Source organism: Xiphophorus hellerii, chromosome 7, assembly GCF_003331165.1.
Source record: "Xiphophorus hellerii strain 12219 chromosome 7, Xiphophorus_hellerii-4.1, whole genome shotgun sequence".
NCBI classification, from domain to species: domain Eukaryota; kingdom Metazoa; phylum Chordata; class Actinopteri; order Cyprinodontiformes; family Poeciliidae; genus Xiphophorus; species Xiphophorus hellerii.
This window is the reverse complement of record NC_045678.1, coordinates 15551762-15567190: the sequence shown is the minus strand read 5'-3', so window position 1 is coordinate 15567190 and position 15429 is coordinate 15551762. Positions and strand designations below refer to the sequence as shown.

The following is a 15429-nucleotide window of genomic DNA, read 5'->3' as shown; positions in this document are numbered from 1 at the left end:
ACATGCCAATATATATTCACTTCATATTAAACTATCTGTGTGCAACTTAATCTCAAATAGAGCCAGCTGTTCTGTGAATAACTTACGAGTTTGTTAAAGCTCATTAATGTACAAAAGCATCATGAAGACAAAGGAACATGTCTGACAGCTCAGAGGTAATATCGGGGTGCAGTTTAAAACACTGTCAACAGCTTTGATTATGTAGAAAGATCATGGCACCACTGCATACCTGCCAGTGGCATAAAGAAAGGCATTTTTGAGAGAGATCCTGAAGTTTGCAGTCTGCATGACACACACATAAGAGACACAGTAAACATGTTGGAAAATGGGTTCTATTCACATAAGCCTTATTTGTCTCTCCTAAAACACTTACATGCAAGACAAAGGGTCCATGAGGATACCCATGTTCACTTGACAGTTAAGGGGTTTTAAGAACTACAGTGAAATGGTTTAGAAATAAATTGTGTGATTAATGGATAACAATCTGCATCTATCTGAACATACTCCACTGTAAAACATGGTGTTGGCAACATCTGGGTGTGGGACCTTTTTTCAGGGACAGAAAAGCTGGTCATAGTTGATGGAAGATCATGCCAAAGATCATGCCACTGAAGTGGTATTCCTATAGGATCATTGTCTGAAAGGTTGATCTAGAGCTTCTTATTTTAATGTGAAAAAGTTCACTGGGGGAAAAAAAAGAAGACTTTTTTTCAGGCCGTGTTAAGGAAAGCTTGGTCTAAAACACTGGAATTCAGCCCCAAACGATGAACCAAGGTACTGAAATGACATGTGGAGTTACATTTTGATTAGGAAGTAATAGGTCCTTTATAGATGAAACAATTAAAATGTCTTTGATATGAGGGCAATTTCCTGCTCAAACGTTCCCTAATCCTTTTGGTTATGGTCTTTTATCACCCTTAATGATAGTCCTGATCCATGTAGGCTATTCAGACTCTGAAAGATTGTTATTGCTCTCTGTCTTCTTCCCCGGGCTGACACCTAACATATTTATCTGTAATCCTGTCCTGGTAGCGTGGCTGTGACCAATGAAGGGGGCCAGGGCTGGAGGAGCAGCAGAAACAGCCGGCTCTGCTCAGTTCTGCTCAGCTCAGCAGCGGCCCACTCAGGCCTAATGTGATTTACAGCTGCGGTGGCACCAGCCAGCTGATTAGACTGACTAATCTACCTGATCTGCAGCTGCACACATTACCCAGATCATCGTTAATGGAGCCTGTACGGCCGAGACACAGGCTGTAGTTTAAATGATTAAAGAGCGCAACCTAATTACTAACCCTAGCATCTCTGCGACTGGAGTTTAACCTCATCTGTACATGTTGGCACGGAGAGAATAACGGTGTTCCGGGCTAATAATAAGCTTCAGGTGAAAACCGTGGTTCTAAATGTATCGTTTCTGGCATTTCAGAAGTCTGGTTGTGCTAACAAGTACATTTGGTTTCCTGTCTTACAGTCTGAGCAACGCAGGTATTCCTGGTCGGCAGCAACTTCTCATTTCCTCTGCGAGGCTTGGCAGGTGCCATCAGCGGGAAAACACCCTATCCTTTCCACGACCACAGGAACTTCAAGGAATGTGACTTTCCAAGCATGCAGCTGCCACCCGCTTCCTCCAAGTTCAACCACGGTTAAAACTACTCTGACACTCGTTGAGTTAAAATGTCAATGTACTCATTTAAGTTTTGAGTTTTTAAGTTTGGAGAAGTCGTTTAGGATTGACGATTTCCAAGTGGCGAAAACACGTAAATGGCGACATCTTGTGGTTGTTTTGCATAACTGCATACAAGAAAGTATTCACGCTGTCACACTTTTAGCAATAAATTAACAAACATTGGATCAAAATATGAGAAAATACACCCGCTTTAACGACGGTGACTTTCAAATAACAACTTCTTGGAACATTTAAAAACTTTTCTCAGAAGTAAGAATATCTCGTACATATCTTCGAAAGCTTTAGTTGTTCTTGCTCTGACCTAACTTTGTCTTTTGAAAATTTAACACAGCCCTTAAAAAATGTTGATGGAAGCACAGAACTCTAAGATTAAAAAATAAGATTTTTGAGATTATACCATTTTCACAATAAATACAGTTTTGCTTCTTTAGAATGATCCATATTAGGTCTCAAAGGTGATGGACTGGAAGTAATGGCTAGTCCAAGATGGGCAAAGACCAAAATAGATTTCTGAAGCGTCATTGTTTTTTCCAGACGCTGTTTTGTCAACATTTGAATATTCATCCAAGTTGCACTTTGTTGGAATACATTTACCTAGAAAGTAATTAGTTGCAAAGAAAATTGAGTGTGACGTCAATGTACTCACTGTTTTAAACAAACTGAGAACTTTGAAGAAAACAATGTTACTATCTAATTTAAGATGGCCAAAAAAGTCTGGTATAATAGCATTTACATGAACTACTACTATATTGGATTTTTTTTGCACTGAATTTTCTACCAGATACTTACAGTGTCAAGAGAGGCATTACTTCTTCTGTTTTCTGAAAATGATTTACACAGGAAGGTCATGGGTGGTGCATCACCAATTTTATCTCCAGTGTAAATAACTTCCTAATTCAAATTTGACGATGCGTTTTAAAGTTTTTTTTTAAATGGCTTTTGTGTTTAACGCTAAGGTGGTGTTTCTGACACTGGAGTTGTTTTGATTCTGCTCTGGTTTTAGCCCCTCCTACACTAGCTTTTACTTTAGCCTCCAGAACCAACTCATCTGGATTTGTACTAAACAAAAACACTAAGAAAGAGAGTTATGTTATACTGTAGGTAAGGTATCAACTGCTTATAAAGCCTAAACAGACTATTAAAACAATTCTTAACAATCCCTTCAAGCACTTCATTGGTTCAATAAACGCTATAAGGATCTCCACATGTGTTGCCATGGTGACAGCTTGTTGTGTATTAGTCGCAGGAGTGATCAGAAGCAGTGTGCTCATTTGGAAAGGTGCCTTGCATATCTTTTTAAAACAACCAGTTATTAATTAATAGGAGCCACAAGAATATATTTTCCATCTCCACAATGAAGTGGACCGTGACATCTGATAATGATTTAAAAAATGGATCTGTTGACAAAATGGCAATAATAAAAGGGAAAGACCATCCTTTTGAAGATGCACACTCAAAAATAATGCATCAAACTAAAGTAAATGTGCCAAAGAATATTTCATTCAATTTCCAGAAAACCTGCAGTCAAGAATGTGTTTGAAAATGTCTAAAAGCTGTTGCAAATGACTGTTTTTACACAGGAAGTCTGCTGTAGCCTCAACCCACTCATTTCTGTGCTGTTTAATTCCAGAAATTCCCTTCAGACCTTGCTTAGTCATCACACCTCTCATCCAATCTAGTTCAAAACCTTAGGAGAAATAACATAGCCCGACAACTTTTGCACCTAAAAAGATCCCTGCCTGGAGCTTTTTAAACACATTATGACTCATGTTCTAGCAGGAAAAAACTCCACAAAGGCACAGTAACATTACACACTGGCTGTGTTCTGAGTGACCTCCCGACTTACCTGCCTCATGGTTCCAGCCGTAAAGAAGCAAGGGAAAATACAGAGCGACATCCACAGTCATTCACTGCTGATATTTAGTCTCTGCGAAGCTGATCCACTGCGGCGGTCTGAACTTAAAGCGTAGTGACTTGCCTCTCAGACTCTCTGTGAGTTTCTGAGCTCTTAACCCTCCTCTGAGCCTGCGGGAGGATCAAAACTTGCCACCTTTTTATCTACTCTGACTGAGAACCATCCCATCTAGATGCAGTGGGCTGCAGGATATTGGTGAAGCCAATAGTGTGAAAGGGGGGCAGGACTTTTGCTTCTCTGCACTATAACTTGAGTCTATGAGACATAACTTGGAGCAAAGGTTTTTCAAACTCACATATATGCCTCCAGCTGAACACCAGAAACAAAATTAAACTGTTAAGTTCCATTACCATTATCCTTAACCTCATTAAATTTAGTTGAAAGTATTGGAGCTGAAAATTTGCATCATGCTCACAGCAAGAATAACTGAAGTCAAGCAATATACTTTAATATAGATGCTAGCTGTTATAAGCCATATTTCTCAGATTAAACACAGGAATGCGCTGAGATTTGTGACTGCAGACTTAAAAAGTGTTGAAAGTTCTCACACACCCTTGGCGTCTGCTCACAATTCCTCAGTTGCTTAGAAAATAACTAATGTGGAAAGACTGACCCGGTTGGCACCTAAGCAGTGCAAGAGAGCGAGATCACATCAAGTCTGATCAGTTTCTCAGCTGAAAGTTTGTCACCGACATTGGGTATAAGGATTTGTTTTAGAATTGGATCACTGTGCAAGATGCATGTTTTGCACTGTGGTTTTACTTTTGTAAAACCACAGTGCAAATAGCATAGTTTCACTTGGATTACAAAGCAGCCACATTCCCTTGCCCAGGAGTCCTCATGTTTCAGCTCAGCCTGCTGCATCCGGAATGGTGTGAAAATAAATAAGAGAGACTAAACCACTTTAGGGACTTAATGGTCAATATTCCCTTAAAAAGTAACACATAGTAATGCTTTTACAGGCCAATTAGCTTAAATTTGGCCACCATAACGTGAAATTTTGAAGCCTATAATACTTTTATTTATCTGTCTAGAAAATCCATAAATTCAAACAATTCTCAGTTGGTTAAAAGGGTCAAAATCATTACACCACCACACTAAACTTTTGGCACAAAGCAGGAAAGACTTACGCTTTTGCACCGTTTGAAATATTTTGACTCTCAGCTAAAATTAAGTCTAATCAGACATGGAAGCATTTTTTCAGTGTTGTCTAATTTGGTGAGCCTCTGATTGTTGTCCCAGTTTCCTGCTCTTTGCTGATAGGAGGGTCACCCTGTGTGGTCCTCTGCTGCTGAAGCCAGTCTGCTTAAGGGTTTGACATATTGTGCCAGAGATGTAACTCTGCATATCTTGATTGTAACCAGTGGCTATTTCAGCTACTGCTGCCTGTTCTGTTATCACAAACCAGACTTTCTATAATTCTCTGACCTCTGATGCCTGTAACCTGATTTTCATCCACAGAAATGTCACTTTTTGAACCATTCTCTGTAAACCTGAGTAACAGTCTTATGTGAAAATTTCAGTAGATCAGCAGTTTCTGAAAGACTCAGAAGCCTGTCTGACACCAACAACCATGCCACATTCAAAATCACTTGAATCCCATTTCTTTCACATTCTGATGCTCAGTTTAAAGTTTAGCAAGTCGTGTTCGCTATGTCTAGATGCCTGAGTGCTTAAATACATTGAGCTGCTGCCATCTGATTGGGTGATTCACTGTTTACCAAACAATCAAAGAGTTATATCTAATTAAGTACCCCTTGAGTGAATGGACATGAACAGGTGCAGAAGGCCACTGCGTGCCACTAGACTGCTTGTTCATATTCAACCTCCTGTTCAAAAAATATTTGCATCCTAAATGCAAATATTCACAGAATACTGTGAAGCAGATTCAGTGCAGCAGACCAATACACTGTCAAAGCTTAAACAGAAACTCTTACTCTTTCATCTGGACTTTTTACGCATCCTTCTCCAAAGATACAAAGTGTGTCTTACCTCACAGCCTGTTAGTCACTCAACCAGACAGTCCAGTCATGGTGACTCAAAGATACATAGAGAAACCAAAGATGAGAGTTTTCTAAAAAATTGTGACTTTGCTCAGAAGACTTCCTCTACTTTTTAACTATCTGTCTGGGTGCTGCCGCTTCATCTGTTTTCCTCCTGTCACTGAAAGTCTTCTCACACAAGCCTCTTTTTTTTCTAATCCTCTCCAAAGGAAGCCGAAACTGCTCCAAATGGTTCAACCAGGCACCGACTTCTCAGGCTTTTCCCTCTTTGTGTTATTTTGTTGGCTGGGATCATTAACTTGGTCCCATGAGAACACGAGGAGGTAAATAACCACCCCCTCCTTCCTGTGGAAGCTGTCAATCACTTGTGATGATGAGGAGGTGAGGGGCTGCTCTTAGCCTCTAAGGAAACACTCCTGATTGGTCACCAGGGAGCAGAGGTGCCCGGCATGACAAATGGGAGCTCTAAGATGGATAGGATTGCTCTGTTAGGGTTACATGCACAGCCATAATAGACTTTTACACAACTCACTCATTTGCGTGTCATTTAGAATAAAGCTGCAGACTTGACAGCAAATGTCTCTGCATCTGGATTTGAGAAAAAAATGTGCTTCGTTTAATACATTGGCAGTTGGGTAAATGCTAGGGTCAAGCTGAATAATGTCAAGATCTTTTAAATGACACTTTGGTACAGTCTGGACACTCAGCGGGGGGGACTACGAGGGATGCATTAAGCTGCCGTTGCTATGGCAGTTTGGCAGGAGCAGGGATGCATCCTGCTTCTCGAGCCAAATGCCATTCTAGTCTTTTCACTGGCCAACCCTCAGCTCTCTCTTCACAGATTGTTTGTTTCTTCGTCAAGCCTACCACTGTCTGTTAGTTTCCTCTTCCTCCCAACATCCAATGCCAATTTGAAGTCAACAGCATTTTCTAAGGAAGTGAAATGTGTAGAGACACTGTGACTGAGACAATACCTGAAAGAGGTCACTCCCCTCACAGGACCAAGACTAAACGCTTTAACTGACAAATGACGATAAACAACAGACACATTAAGCACGGCTGTGAATCTGATGCCTGTGCTTGACTCATTCTGAACACTAATAGATTTGTAAACAGCAAATCCATTTTCAATGCCAAACACAGAAAGCGCTGAAGTAATTCAAGTTTATGTACTGCGTAAAATCAGTTCAAAAAATTTAAACATCCATCAGATAAAATACATGCAGAGATACTGTATATTATTAAGCTTATTTCTGTCAAGCTGATTATGACATACAACTAAGTAAAAGCCAAAATTCAGTTTTTCAGAAAATTTGAATATTCCATAAGATGAATATAATTACGTCACATGTAATTATACCATGTACCACACTAGTTCAAAGTGTTTTGCACTCAGTATTTGATGAAGGCCCTTTTTACAGGAACTACTGCATAAATGCGGAGGGGATCACTCTGTGGTTCTGATGAGCTGTTAAGAAAGACAAGTTTTATTGATAGTGTCCTTTAGCATGTCTCCAATGTTGTTCAAAGTCTTTTCAAGTCTAAATTTATTCTATACCACGTATAACCACCAGTAGTTGACAGAAATGCTGCACGAAGTATAAAATGAAAGCATCCCCGCCCCCAATAAAAACTGAAATAATTGCAAGTTCTCTTATTAAAGGACCTGCAAAACATTTCTGTATTCATTTCACACACAGAAAATTATTCATTTGCAACAAAATGACATAAAACCATGGCTATTTACTTTGACTTGAGAGACAAGCAGATATGTGAGGCCAGTGAAAACTGGTTTGCTCTCTTTGGTCATTCCAAAGGTCACATCCTTCTCTGAACTGTAAAAAACATCAAATAAAAAAAAGAAGTCTGTTTTTGTTTTTGTCTTTCCACAAAAGAAAATTTGTCTGGGTTGTGGTTTCCAGTAACCCGTCTCCACCTCTCCCGCTGGAAACTCAGGCTGTTCCTTGCTCTGGTTTGACACACAAGGTTTCTCTTGCTTTCAAGAAAAGAGATATAAGATCTTTATTTTTTGGATATATGAGATAGAGTCCTGACAGAACTTTTAATTAAGTGTTTTAGCTGTCACTATTAAGTTTTTCACATTCTCAAACATTTTAAAATAAGCAATTAATAGTCTGTGTAACTACTGTATGCAGTTTTGAAATTGTACTGTGTAACTAATCTGGAAACTATGACAAAAAGTAATGCCAAAGACCCCCTGTTAAGTCATGAAGCAATTATTATAGGCATTTTTATCCAATTTCACTCACCCCAAGCAGGCCTGATTACAGCCAGGTCTGTAGAATTAAGAAATATGGCCAGTCTACAAAAATCGTTCCTTTGATGACTCACCCTGAAGGTCACAAACAAACCCAGAGTAACATCTAAACACTGCAATCTTCATTTGTCAAAGTTAGGGTCAGTGTTCATTATTCAACAACTAGAAAGGGACTGAGCAAAAATACTATCCATGGGCAAGTTCCAAGGTGATATTGACTGGTGAACAAAAAGAACACAATGACCCATCTCGCATTTAGAAGAATATTTTTTCTGGTAGACAAGACAAAAGTGGTACTTTTTGGAAGTCATCCTGCTGCATCCTTCATAAGACGTGTAACTTAAACAAAATTACATCATACAGAAAACATTAAATTGATGGGAGGCTTGTTTTGCCATTTCAGGACCGTGATGACTTGATGTTTGTAGCAGAAATTATTTGGAACAGGACAGTCATCCAAACACCAGGAAGTTCACTTCTGAAGGGCTAACACTAAAACCAAAATGGTGGCTTTGGAGAGGCCTTGCCAAATCCCATTGAGATGATGTGGAATTACCTAAAACAGATTCTTCATGCTTGAAAACCCTCCAATGTCCCCAAGGTAAAACAACTCTGCAAAGAAGAGTGAACAAAGATATTTCCAAGAAAGATTAAAGACTCATTGCCAGTTATCATGGGAGTGGTTGCTGCCAAGGATGTTACCACCAGTTATTAGGTTTCAGAGGCGTTTTCTAACAAGGCCAGATTGGTCTGGATAACTTAATTTCACTTTATAAAAGGAAGGAAATTATAAAACTGCACTTGTTTTCTCTCATATCACTGTCTGATATTAAAAGTAATTTACTGCTATAAAATAACAGAAGAAATCAGTAGGGGAGGAAATACTTTTTCACAACACCCTGTCTTAAGTGACCAATATAAAATGCTGTCACAAGATGCCATATTGTCAAATGATTTTTACTGTTTCTGCATTTGTATCGGTGGCAGTGAAGCTTACAAATATTCTAGAATAATCCCCCATATAATTACAGCCAAAAAAACCCACATATATTCCCTTATCAATTAATAGCACAACTGTCCACAAAATTATTCCAAACAAATGAATATTCATCTCCATTAAATGAGGCCATTTGCAGCCTAAGGCAGTCCTCTTGATGATGGCTGGCACATCAAGCTGCATTAATTAGAAAAAGACCTGCAGAGGGCCAGAAACGCCCTCCTGAAAAGTAAGATAAGTAGTTGGAGCAAAACAGGCCATGAAATTGAATGTTGCATAAACATTAATAGTTGAGAAAGAAGAGGGAGGGTTTTTTTTTCTTCCACCTGCATAGTCATCATGTCATAAGGTTAGCTATGAATTTGCAGTATAAGCAGTTCCACAAGAAAATCCATGTCATGCCAAACAAAGAAATCCTAATTTATGCATACAAACAGAGATTGTATAAATAAGATTTTTCAAATAACACATTTAAAATAAATAGTCATTAGACAGCTTTAAAGCAGCCAAATACACTGAGTAAGGTAGAAACAATTTGAATAGCCTCAAATGCAAATTCATTTATCTTCAGAAATAATCAGTAAAATCAACTCACATGCTAAAGTCCTGAGAAATCTTTGAGATTATTTTCAAGCACAAGACGAAAAGGAATCTCCCATTGAGAGCTGAGATCTCTATTTCAGTAGCACATTGATGAGAGAATAAACAAAACATACAGTAGCATCCTAGCTGCTCTGTTTTCCACACGCCCTCCTTCATTGCTGGATCTCCCCACCCAGCCCCAGCCCCAGCCCCAGCCCTGTCTATATGCTCATGCAAGCATAAATCATGACCAGCAAGCATCACGTCCACCAGGCCATTTCATGGATATGTTCTTCATTAATGCACCCCCACCCCCTTTTTGGGGTTGAGCAGTTGCCCCTGACTCCCCACCCACCCTCACAACAAAAAGACAAAGAGGTAGCAAATGGAGAGACAAAGTGGGGGGGTACACAAACCTTGGGGACCACATTTTGATGAGTTTCTAACTACGAGGCCCGGCCTTGAACAGATGGGACCGTGTCTCCAGGGTTGTGCTGCATCGCTGCATTTAGCGCACACACACACACGCACACCCCCCACCCCTATACATCCCTTTAACCAACTTCTGCTCACCAAATGATGCTAGGGAGATTCTGCTCTAGATGTGATGGGCAACATAAAAGAAAATGTCTTTTATAATATTATGTTTGGCATCAAACTTCTATGTAATCACAGTAATTAAACTCTGAAGGTAAATGTCTAATTAGGTTAGCATGTGCTTACAGGCATTAGGATGGTCTTTTTCAGTACAAGTGCTGATCTAAGCGACTATAATCATTTTTCTAACTAGAACAGTCCTCACTCTGCCAGTGAACAATAAGATGAAAGCAAAGGCTGCCCTCGTCATGGCAAAAGTTCAACTTTTTAATTGCTTTCATGCCTTAAGACATGCTGCCAATGACTAACCCACAATCAGCTTGAATATTAACCAAATGAATAAAAATGTTATTGAAAAGCTAATTAACGCTTACAGCGGTTTATCTTCAGAGCAGGTAAAGTTAGTTCAAAGTAATCTAGTATGTTTTCTACTGTAGTAAATTATACTAACTTATTCTCTGCATATACATACAGAGACTTAGTTTAGTTTGAAATGTGTATGAAACCTGAAAAGCACCACTGTTTACATTTATGAAAGAGCAATGTTCTAAAGAAACTCTAACATTTGTTTTGTTTATTCTACAGACACAATGCTAGGAATATTTACACATTTTGTCATGTTGAAATCACTCATTTTAATTTATGTCATTGGGATTTTATCATCAGACCAACACAAAGTATTATATAGTGAAGGAAAGGAGTAAAAGGTTTGAATAAAAATATTAAAATTGTGAATTTGCCTTGAGACCCCTTTACATTGATAGGCCTAAATAAAACGTAATCCAAACGACTGCTTTAAAAGGTCACCTATTTGGTAAGGAGAGTCCACCTTTTTGGGATACATGCAAAATGTTATGTGAGACTGGATGCAAACATTGGACATCAAGCTAAACACCGTTCTCATGGGAAAATATGGTGGTGGCATCATCAGTCTGTGGGGAAATAGCTGAGAGACCAAGAGCATAGAACCAGTCAGCAGTTTTGTATGTCACAAAAACAGCCTTTATCAAAGACGTGCAGGTAAAATTCCAACTATTGTAAAAATAACGGCAAAAAAAAATACTGCTTGCATTTTCCTAGAAGGCATGTAGGGAATACCTACAGCAAATATGTGGAAGGAGGGACTTGGGTCAGATGACACCAAAATAAACTCTTGCTCAAAACTTGCAAATGTAAGCGGCAAGAAATTAGCACTCCACATCACGCTTAACATATCATCCCCATGAAGAAACTTGACGGTTTGTTTCACCAGGTCAAACAAGTTTATACATGCCTATATTTGTCACAGGTTTATATTTGTATAGCAGTGACAAAGGTTGCAAGGACATTAAAGCTGGTAAGAGTTAGCAGCAAGATGAAATCTGGGAAGATCTGAGAACAAAATTTGTGAAAGACGATTTAAATAAAACATCAATACAATTAAGTTTTTATTAAAATTCTAAGAGCCCTGGATACTTCACACAGTAGCTCAAAGTTTGCCGACAATCTGCTTTTAAACAATAAAGTAAACTTTGCTATTAAAAAAGAAGTCTTTATGTTTTATTTTAAGTACTATAAGAAGGGATCAAAAGAAACTATTGTGGTCAAAATAAAAAGTCATTGATCATGTCCCAAAGAAGCTGGTTGTACTTTGTGGCTAAAGAAAATTGCAAAATGCTTTACTGTCTGGTGCTTTCTCGCTTAAACAAATATGGGAAAGGATTTTGGAAAAGAAATATCATCTACTATTTTAAGTCCACACCACAAACTGCTCCTCAGAAAGTCTTGACTTTTTTTTTTCCTTTTTTTTTTTTAAACGGAAAAGAAAACGTATCTACTTTTTCGAAAGGGTTCAGTGAATGCCTGCTGCATTCTTTCTGCTTAGATGACTCAGTAATTGCTTCCAGCTTGTGTGGGAATCTATCTCAGAGAATTTATCACATCTTTATCGCAAATCTCCAGCCAACTAACTTTATCAAAGATTATGATAGTAAAGCATCGAATCCCCCCCCCTGCACTTTCTGGCTGTACACCCAAACCCCTGGCCTCAGTTTGTATTCTTGCTTTACAAGCAGTAGTCGCTTTGAAAGACAGAACCTGTCCGACAAAGGCAGATAAGAAATTGTTCTCCGCCGGGTGAAGAGTTTTCAGACAATGCTGTTCCTCCATCTCTGTTAAACATTACAACCGTCACACTCGACCAAGTTTTGGTGGAATCAATCTGAACATCTGCGGTGGGGATGTGTTCACATGTCCAAGGAGGCAGTCGGAGCCAAATGCCTCAGCCCAGCTGTTTGAGTCAGGATTAGGTAAATTTCAGTTTTCTCCGAGGTTTTGTTGACATGTTGATATTGTTGGTGAGCAGTTAACATTAGTGAGATGAGATTTCTAAAACAAACAACAATATATTGTAGATAATCCTAAGGGTTGATATCTAACAATGATGTATTTACCATCATTGTTATCTTAGGGATGCACAACTGAATATTCTCTTTTGCTGTCAATCAAGACATCAAACATTTCTTCAGGACATTCCTGAATCTTGGCTGCTAGAGAGCTAGAGAAATGGGTGAAATATATATATTTTTTCTGAGATATTACTGACACCATGGCACTGAGCTACACTTCATTGCACATAACTGCATACACTAGATCTCAAACTTGATTGCATTTTTCTGTGATGTAAAAAAAAAAAAAGACACAATGATAAGTCGCTTTAAAATGTTTTCCAGCATTAATGCCATATATATGCTACATTATACTTTTACTTTATGTATAATTCAACAAAAATGCAGCTAATATTTTGGGGAAACATAAGCACCATAAACTCATACTTTGCTCAAGGACATTTTGATTCCTTTTCAGCCTTCTTTGGTAAATCTTGACTTGGTGCTGTAACTTGCAAAAATTCCACAGATTTCTGTCTACAGGTAAATCTCCCCAAATTTTCTAGTACTTTTTTTTTGTTGTTGCTCAGCTCTGGTTATTACTTTCCAAATCATTACTGAAAGATATTTTCAGTAATATCCAGTATCATCATTACTGAAAAATATCCTAGTGTTAGGTTATGGCTTAATGCACATTGTATTGTAAACTCCCACAAACCTTGCATATTGTTTAAAACTATTGATAATATTCTTAATGTTCCACAAACACTGAGCCATCATTTGAGGCATGTGAAAAGTTTCTACAATTTTGTGTGGATAAGGTGGCAAATTCCCATGGTCAGATAGCATCTCCCCTTACATCTGTCCCAGTGGTCTTAGTTTCCTGCTCTGCTATTTTTCACCAGTTTGAGCTGGTGACTTTTAACTGTTTAACAGAGATTACTGATCATCTTAATACCTTAGGTTCATCTATGAATGTGCTCCCACTTATGTTTTTTTAAAGAGCTAATTTCTACTTCACAGCCTTCTGTGTTTGCTGTTATCAACAGTAGTCTGTCCATAGGTGTTTTTCCAGATGCTTACAAACATGCTATAGTGCATCTTTTGGTTAAAAAGCCTATTCTGGATCCAACTATAGATAATCTTTATGCTTATCTAAAAGCTATCTTTCTTTTCAAAAGGTTTGGTGAAAATTATTTACAAACAGTTCATGGAATTTTTAACAGCAAATAACATTCCTGAGGTTTTTCAGTCGGGATTTAAATTACGTTACAGCACATAATGTGCATTGCTTAGGATTTTTAACGATATTCTTGTAGCCACAGACTCTGCAAATTGTGTGATCTTGGGTTTTATTGGATTTAACAGCTGGATTTGATACTGTGGACCACAAAATTTTAATTTGTCACTTAGAGCACCTTACAGGCATTCGATAAACTGCTCTTGCCTGGTTTAGCTCCTATCTGACAGAACATTTTGTGTCAGCCTGGAAAATTTCAAATCTTTCCGTTTCACTTTCTTGTGGAGTTCTGCAAGGCTCAATTCTTGGGTCTCTCTTTTATCATGTAATTTTTTTCTTCTTTTCCCTTGGGCTCCATCTTTATAAAGCACAAATATTATTTTCATCTTTATGAAAACAAGAACAAGAAGAGAGATACTCTCTTATTAATGTTTTAATTCCTTGATGAAGTAAAGGTGTGGATGGACCTTACGTTTCTTCTTTTTAATGACAAGAAGACAGAGGTTTTGTTTTTCAGGGCTTCGAGTGTGTCACCCTTCATAGATTTTGACCCTCTGGCACAGTATTTGAAAGGCACTGTCACCAATCCTGGGGTAAAAATGGACGGTTATTTTAATCTTGACAGGCAGATCACCTCAGTGGTGAAGTCCAGTTCTTACCATTTGAGACAACTGGCATGTACATTTAAAAAAAGTATGTCTTGATTACTTCAATCCCTTATATCATGGTATCTCACAGACGCAGAGGATACAATGCCCATAAAATGGATAGAAGTGTGCCAAAAGCAGGCACTGTCCCTTTGTCTTGTTTAGTTTTCACATTCTTTACTTCCCCATTTAGTGTTGGTTGTTTCACCAGATCAAAGAAGTTTATACAAGCAGGCAATCACAGTGAATTGCTGACAGCTGAACGTCCACATTAATATTTAAATAGATGATGTAGTAAATGGAAGACTCAAGAAGTACAAGCTACAAAAGTGTAATTTGCATAACAGGATGTGGGTTTTGATTTTTCTTTCCTTCTTGGTGACATTTGGTCTATACTTCTTACCAGTTGGTGGTGGTAAGGCTCCAGTAAGTTAACTGCCAAAATAAAAATAAAAAGTAGAAGAGCCATCACAGTCCTAGCAGTGGTGTCAACCACACCTCACTAAGATAGGAATTTATGTTGACTTCTTGCTTAGAGTCGCTCTCAGCAGCTAAGAATAGCACATTGTTCTAATAATTGCATGGTAGGTAGCATTAACTATTAAATTAACTAAAACGTTTCTCTTGTCAAGTCAATGACATGAAATTCACACACGATGTTGGCAATTAAAGTAATCCATATAATGAGTCTAAACCAAAGTATTTGTCAAAGAACGTTGTGGCTAAAACATTAGAGTTTTAGCCATTAGACCATGGAATAAGTATCTACTAAAAACAGGAAGAAAGGGATTTTCAAAGAGCCAAAGAAAGTAGAGAAACTAGTTGTCAATATTTAAAATTTCTTCCTGTTGCTATGGATTCAGCTATGCTCATGGTCTACAAAAATCCTTTCTGATTAACAAAGAACTGCAGAGTCGTAGGGTTCGTAAAAGCAAGAGTACCTTAAAAAAATCTTACTGTTGCCCAAAAAAAACATAAAAAAAATAAATAATAATGATAACTATGTTTGCAGTTACATTTCAAAACTTTCAATGGGAATGGTCAATGGCCTCATTTGCAATATTTCAATCAACAAAAACATACATGTGTTCACCACTTATTTGATATACTTTTATGAAAA

The 15429-nt window shown here is 38.1% G+C and overlaps 1 protein-coding gene across 4 annotated transcripts in view; it reads right to left on the bottom strand.

Moving 5' to 3' along the window:
• Positions 1-15429, bottom strand: part of mid1 (midline 1) — a 40217-nt gene that overhangs the window by 23444 nt on the left and 1344 nt on the right. The window contains exon 1 of one of the 4 annotated variants that reach the window (XM_032567254.1): positions 5592-5717. The exons of 2 other annotated variants lie outside the window; for them this stretch is intronic. The gene's annotated coding sequence lies outside the window, so the exon portion shown is untranslated. Of the gene's footprint in view, positions 1-3530; positions 3716-5591; positions 5718-15429 lie in introns of those variants that run through there. One more of the 4 variants, XM_032567252.1, reaches the window with a different exon arrangement.